An 8,007-nucleotide genomic window follows, 5' to 3' on the forward strand; every position below is an offset into this window, starting at 1 on the left:
CTTATCAGCCTCCTGTCAACAAGCAATTCTTGATATCAGCAATAGTGTAGGGGTTAGTGTTTGCAGATGGGATGGATCCCTAGGTGGGTGAATCTCATTTTGAAGTGGAATTAGGAATGGGAGACTATTCAAATTAATTAGGTTAGGTGCAGATTAGTGCAGATTAAAGCATAAACACTATTATGAGAGACACATGGCATGTGCTGGACCCGTGTCTCATATTCTGTGTGCTGTTGTTTGTTATTTAATCTGTGTTCCCTATGTTTGCTCCTGTTCTGCTCAGTAGCTGACACCTCCCACCCCCATCCCCCAGCACAGTAAGGATTCATGTTTTACAATGGATTTTGCTTGTGTTAGAGATAGGTGTATACCTCAAAATACTAGTTAAAATTCTACTACAGTAAATGTATTTCTGTCATCAAAATATAACAAATATAAATAGAAACATATATAATCATCTCCTTAATGGTTTGTGTAGATAATATATAGATGACAGCTGAACAAAGTTCTAGACGTGTATGTGTCTAGATTACCACATGGTGGCAGCAAGCACTAAAAATATAAGTACTGACATTTTATTAAAACCATGCAAAAAATAAGAAATTGGGAAAATATCCAGTGGTGACCCTAGACCACATGCAGACAGACAGCTCTGACTGGACTCAGTGCATGACAAAAAAGGAAGAAGAGAGAGAAGATGAAGTTGGAGAGGAACATGAGGTGGACAAGATGATCAAAGAATAAATTAAATAAAATGGCCAAAAGGAAAAGAGATGGGGGAAAGGAAAATAACCATAAAATGTAATAATGGTAAAATGAAAAAAAACGTATAAAGCATAATGTTTTGTTCTCTTTAACCAACCAAAGCCACAGTCCCAGCTTCCAGGGCAGATTTTAAAAGATTAAACTCCAGTAACCAGAAAGTCTAGAGAAAAGACTGAATTTCTAATCATGTATGTGACTGATAAACTATAGATGTTTCTTGGCATACATATGACCACACCATATACATTTCTAGACATATGTATGATATAGACCAAGGCAACATCAACAGGGAAAACAGAACTAATAAACGACAGAAGATAGTTATTGGCAACCATGCTGATTAAGCCAATTAAAAAATATTTGAATCCTTTTATTAACAAGTGACCAAGGGCAGATTTCATGCTTCAAAGTCTCTTGGTGCCACAGCTCAGGGGAACAACATTTTTTAAAGACAAAAACCACAATTACATCAGTGTTTGATGGGGTCAGAGCAAGAAAAGTCTTTTTGTAGAGCTTAGTGATTTTTCCAGACACCACATGACAATTATTTTTGGCTTACACTTCCTCTTAGTTATTTTGGTTTTATGTTTTAACCAGCACAAACATTAATAATATTAGTTAACAGGTATGGACCATGGTCAGGGTCATAGACAGTCTCAAAAGCATTGACAAGGAGGTGGTGGCTTCTCAGGGAAGGGGGAATGGAAGGCTGAGGAGGGTTGAGGCAGGAACAAAATAGAGCCAGGGCAAGATGGTGACACCTTAGCGATTTTGCTGCAATGAGCAATGAAACCAAACCAAGGCCATAGCAATCCCCTCAGAAGAACTGAAGATGTAATAGATCCACTTCTGAATTTTATAGAACCTTTAGAAAAAGACTAACATAAATATCTCTCACATTGTGTCATAACTAGGGAGGGGAGGAATGCCTCCTCACAGAACAGGAGGAAATGCTCAAATTAAACATTTCTACAAGTGGCATTATCCTGATACCAAAACCGGATAAGGACACACACACAAAGTAAAATGCAAAACCACTTTATTTGATGAACATCACATATTCATCTATGATGAACATAGACTCAAAAGTCCTAAAAAAAAAAATCACAAACTTAATTTCACTTTAAAAAGGTCACACGCCAAGAACAAACTGCCTGTTGTTCTGGAATGCAAAAATGGCTGACCAATTAGTAAGTGTGCTGAAGCACGTGATCATTGCAATTCACATAAAAGCCTTTCACCAAATCGGGTGTTCCTCCATTATAAAAGACGTAAAGAAACTAGGAACAGGAAGAACACACCTCAACACCATAAAGACTACATACGTCAGACAGATAGGCAACATTCTGCTAGATAGAGAGACATAAAGCATTTCCTCTGACATCAAGAATGAGACAAAGATGTCCATTCTGGCCACTCTTATTGAATATAATACTTGAACCACATCAGGCATGATGGTGCATGCCTTGAATCCCAACACTTGTAGGCTGAGGCAGGGATCTCTGTATTTTAAGGCCACCCTGATCTACACTGTGAGACCCTATCTCAAAAGAAAAAAGAAAGAAAGAAAGAAAGAAAGAAAGAAAGAAAGAAAGAAAGAAAGAAAGAAAGAAAGGGAGAAAGAAAAAGAAACAAAAGAAAAGACACTTAAAATTTTAGTCAGAGCAAATAAAAGAAATACAAATAAGAAGTGTGGACATCAATTTACCTTTGCAGATGACAATGGTCTATAGATGTAATAAATTCCTCCCACTTACCCTCTTCTCAGAAATAGTTTTTTTAAAAAGTTAAACATTATAAAGAAACACACATATGCACACACAAACAGAAAGAAAGAGATGTCAAAACACACTACTGAGCCATGGAAATAAAGCCAGGCAGCTGCAATCAACAGATTCTCCATAAAGGCACCAAAAGCATACGCTGAAGAATATGTGTTAGCAAGTGGTGCTGGAAAAACTGGAAACCCACACCTAGAAGACTGAAAATCAATTCCTATCCCTCACCCTATTAAAAAAAATCAATCATAATAGCTCAAGGTCCTTAATGTAAGACTTCAACTTTTAAACATCTAGAAGAAAATACAGGGAAGTAGAGATTTTAATAGGACTCTACTTTCTAGGGAAATAATATCAGAAATTAGTAAACAGGATTTCCTGAAGTGAGAAAGCTAAAGACTAGCAAAGAAACTACTCCTAACAGAGTGAAGAAACAGGATAAGGAATGAGAGACAATCTTATCCAGTTATTCATCTGACAGAAAATTAATATTCAAGGAAAAGTACCGAGAGAATGTCTGTGTGTGTCTATGTGTATGTGTGTATACATTGACTATATATGTAATAGAGAAAGAAAATATTTAAATCTGAAACATATGAAATCTATGACCCTGTGGCATATGCTCCTAATTCCAGCTCTCAGGAGGATGAGACAGAACAGCACATGTTGGGGCTATCCTGGGCTTCATAGTAATTTCATGACCCACTTAAGCTATATATCAGGCCTATTTTATTTTTATTTCTTTAAGAAAGAAAGGGAAAGAACTCAAAAAATAAATATCTAAGTACGAATCATTGCCATTAATAAACACAGAAGTTGACAGAACATTTTTCAGGTGATATGAAAAATGTTCACCATTTTTAATGGAAATAAAAAAGTAAACTGAGATATTAACTCTCCCAGGCTAAATGGCTACTGTTTAAAAAATAAAGGCAACAGATGTTGGTGACAATGCACAGAAATGTGACTCTCCATGCTGTTGTTAAGAATGTAACTAGTCTGGTCACTATGGCAATCAGTATTGAAAACAGAATATGGTCCATCCAGACACATCACTTGTCTCAGGTAGGGTTTCTGTTGCTGTGATGAAAACCATGACCAAAACCAAGTTGCAGAGGAAAGGGTTTGTTCAGCTTACACTTCCAAATCTTCCACATTGCTGTTCATAAACAAAGAAATTCAGGACAGAAACTCAAGCAGGGCTGGAATCTGGAGACAGGAGCTGATGCAGAGAGAGACTATGGAGAGCTGCTGCTTACTGACTTGCTCCACATGGCTTACTCACCCTGCTTTCTTATACACTCCAGGACCACAAGCCTAGGAATAGCACCACCCACAATAGGCTGAGCTCTCCCCCATCAATCACCACTTTAAAAAATGCTCTACAGACAGATCTTATGGGGGCATTTCCTCCATTGAGGTTCCCTCCTTTCATTTGACTCTAGTTAGTGTCAAGTTGACATAAAACTACCCAGCACATCTCTTCTTTAACCCAGAAGAATCAAAGTCCACCAGCCATGCAGGAATAACTACATCCTCATTCATCACAGCACAGTTGCTAGCAGCCAAGCACAGAATCACCCAAGCACACATCAGTAGATGGAGGGGTCTCACAAGTGTGGTGTATGTGCTCACTGGAGCTTTATTCAGCCATTATAAAATTTAATTACACATTGGCCTGCAGTTTGGTGGAATTCTATCATCATATAAGCAAAAGAAACCAGGCTTGGGAAGACAAACATCGCATGTTTTCTCTCATATGTGGACTTTAGGGGAATGAGTGTGTATGAAAATAAAAGAGGACCAGACCATGAGTGGAAAGGGAAGAGAAGGATGTGGATTTGAGAGAGGATAACAGAAGGCAAATATGATAAGAGACTGAATGCATTAAGGAAATCTCTGACTAAAACACTCCTGGAGGGACTCGAGAGATGGCTCAGTGGTTTAGAGCACAGACTACTCTTCTGGAGGTCCTGGATTCAATTCCCAGCAACCACAACCATCTGCAATGGGATCTCATGCCCTCTTCTGGTGTGTCTGAAGACAACGACAATGTACTCCTATACATAAAATAAATAATTTTTAAAAACACTACTGAAAACCACAAAAGGTGCCAATCATGTAAACAAAAGAAATAGCAAGTCAGTAAGAATAATCAAGTCTATCAATATGATTCTAATGCACACAGAGAAAAATTAGCAAAGAAGAAGCAGGAAACTTCTAGGGAAAAAATGTGTTGGACAGTTTTATTGCATCTCAAACTATATCATGATGCAATCACTTGCCCTGTGGACTAGGTAACTGAAGAAGCACACTGCTCAGCGTAACAAATAGAAAGTGATAAACAGTTCTACTTGAGGGGAACTTGATATATGACATAGGTAAGGTTTCAAATAGTTCTAGAAAGCAAGTGTAAGTTCATCAGTGTGGTAGGGACAGTTCTACAGCCTTGACAGAAATAGTCAAGTTACGGCTTATATCATATTTTGCACCAAGAGTAATTCCAAGCATTTTAAATATTTAAAATATAGAGCAGGAAAAATTAAAATGCACTATGAGAAAATGTGGGAAACATGTTTTCTGTATTCTTTAATGTAAAAGGAATGGTTTGGATTATAAAATCTCAGAACTCACAAAGGAAATGACGTGAAGTTGACATGTAAAAATCAAAATTCCTTACAGGTAAGGAAAATTCTAGTAGTAAAGCAAACCACGATAAGATATGTTCAGCTACCATCAGGCGCAAATGACTTACGTACATAGATATGTAGATAGATATGTAGATAGATAGATAGATAGATAGATAGATAGATAGATAGATAGTTTAGCCATGTGTAGTGTAGTGACAGAAGGGCATCACAAGTTCAAGACCAGCCTGTACTATGCATGACAAGAACCTGTGTACCTCGATTATGTCAATGTTTTGAAACCAGGCCTCACTGTCTCCCAGAGTGGCCCTTGATGCAAGAGCTCAAGTAACTCTTAAGGCTCAGATGGGAGAGCAAGCTCACACAATTTGACTGGACAGTCCATTAAGGAAAGTAGCATTCACACAGAGTTGTTTTTCTTGTTTTGTTTTATCTTTAAAGATAAAGGCTATGAACTTGATTCACAGAAATAGAAATACAAACAGCTCTTCAGTGTGTGAAAAGATGCTATCATTCTTAACAAGAGAGATGAAAATTAAAACCACATGAGAAAATAGGGGGTTATTTTTGTTTAAAAAAAAACTGTTAAAACATTCTCTGTGTTTAATTTCAACTTTATACTTCTTCCAAACAAAACAAGACAAACAAACAAACAAGAAAATCTGCTTCACAATTTGTTGCTGCAATAGAGAAAAGGTGTACAGACTTGATGGACTTCCAACAGTCAGTATAATTTAAGGAAAAATAGTCATAATAAGATGTATGGCTCTTAATGTTTAACAAGTAGAGCGTTGCTATTGGCTTGGTTCTTTGGACACTGCATGATTTAACAAATGGAAAACTTCATCCTAAAGCCTGGCTGTCCACCACCTGGGCGCTGGACATCGGAGGCAGGGTAGCACTTTGTCATTGTCACTGGTGTGGGCACAGTACAGTTTCCTCAGCAAACCCAGCAACAACTGTTGGGGGGCAAAATAAGCTTCAAACACAAAACAGAAAGAAGGAAAGGAAGAAAGAAAGAAAGAAAGAAAGAAAGAAAGAAAGAAAGAAAGAAAGAAAGAAAGAAAGAAAGAAAGAAAGGAAGGAAGGAAGGAAGGAAGGAAGGAAGGAAGGAAGGAAGGAAGGAAGGAAGGAAGGAAGGAAGGAAAAGAAAGAAAAGAGAAACCATAAAATCCTAAAAGGTAGATGCAGGCTCTGCATTCGAACGCTGGCTTCACAACATCTCCGCAGCTAGGCTCAAACTGCGGCACATTCCTTACTTGGAGCTGCACCTCTAACTCCAGAACTCACGGGTATCTTCTTGGGAGTAGGCCAAAAAGAACAGAAAGCCCCTACTTTAAGTTTCTTTTATCTATACATGTTTTTCCTGAAGATGATTTGAAGGAGGGAGGGGTCTACGGGTTGAGCGATCAATTCTCCTCATCGTTCTCATTAAAGTCATCGTACTCGTCATAATCCTCTCCAACGTAAGACACAGGGGTCTAGACCCTGGAGCCGCTGTACTGAGACCCATTGGAGCTCGTGGCCAGCATCCCATCTGCACCACTGCTCAAATCACTGGCAGAAAGCCTTGTGCCATTGGATGTAGAATCTGCTGTCCTAAAGAATACTCCGCCAATGGATCCCTGAGCCATTTCTGTCACAGATACTCAAACTTGTCATTGGAGATGCTGCAGTCAATGACTGTCTTCCTGCTGGTGCTGACAATGATGAAGGGCAAGCGGATGACAGAGTTGGGAGGAGGCGGCCTGCGGGCCTGCTGCTCGGCTTGGCGATTTCTCTGCACCAAGTTCTTGAAGGCAACTTGCTGCAGGATGAGATCCTGGAGCTGTGACTGCTTCTGTTTCATCCTCTCCAGCCTCTGCTGCCTCTCCACCTCTAAGTTCTGGCACTCCTGAGCTGAGTTGGTGGGCAGGCCGAGGCACTTGATCTCCTTCTTCTCCTTGGAGGTGATGTTCATGGCCATTAGCACATTTAGACACGTCGTCGGATGTTCTTCTGGGCATAAGCTGATTCGTTTGGTAGGATGTGATTGTCAGCAGCACTGAATTCTGAAACCAGCTCATCAACCACCTCATTGTAGGAGGTCGTCCCTTTCCTCCTGCACCTTCTCACACACCTTCACGGAGAAATGCCACAGGCCCTTGCTAATTATTCTCACCTTTCCTGTTCTGCTTCCCAGCAGACCAAGGTAAGAAGTCGGACGTCTGGTTCTGGGACACAAAGTGAGTGTTGGAAGTGTGTGGGCTTCCTACTACAATAGTGTTGGATGTTGCAGGTCTCTGAAGCATGCCAGTCACCACTTGCTGTGTGATATTGACATTAGAATGCCCGAAGGTTTTTGGCAAAAGCGGCTTTCCAAGTGTGTTCACTGTGAATGGGTGTATAGCCACAAGAGACACCACACCTTTCTCAGGACTAAGATTCTGGTCTATAAAGACCTTTACTTCTCCGTTGGCCTCAATTAGACTGGCACCTTTTGCCATGTTACCAAATCCAGGAAATCAAGGCTTTAACTGCATACCCTCCACAGAAGACACCGGACTTATCTGGCTGGCCGGTGGGGCAAGGACCGGAGGTCTGGCCCTGGCAGTCCCTGCCGAGAAAACAAAGTTAAACAAAGTTAAAAGTTAAAAGTTAAACAAAGTAAAGTTTTTACTTCTTTAGCTAAGATAATACAGTTGATTAAAAACTGCTGTTTTGACCTACAAGACCAGAAGGGGAAGGAACATGGAGACCTACTCCTTACCTCTGAGCTACAGCCTATTGATAGATTCTGAGAGAAGGGGTATCACTGTTTCTTTATGTGGGCTACC

The 8,007-nt window shown here is 39.7% G+C and overlaps 1 pseudogene; it reads right to left on the bottom strand.

Annotated features, from left to right (window-relative positions):
- Positions 1 to 6,600: 6,600 nt before the first annotated feature.
- On the bottom strand, positions 6,601 to 7,746 carry LOC117715503 (transcription factor Dp-1-like; annotated as a pseudogene).
- Between the last annotated feature and the right edge of the window lie 261 nt (positions 7,747 to 8,007).

Source organism: Arvicanthis niloticus, chromosome 9, assembly GCF_011762505.2.
Source record: "Arvicanthis niloticus isolate mArvNil1 chromosome 9, mArvNil1.pat.X, whole genome shotgun sequence".
NCBI lineage: Eukaryota > Metazoa > Chordata > Mammalia > Rodentia > Muridae > Arvicanthis > Arvicanthis niloticus.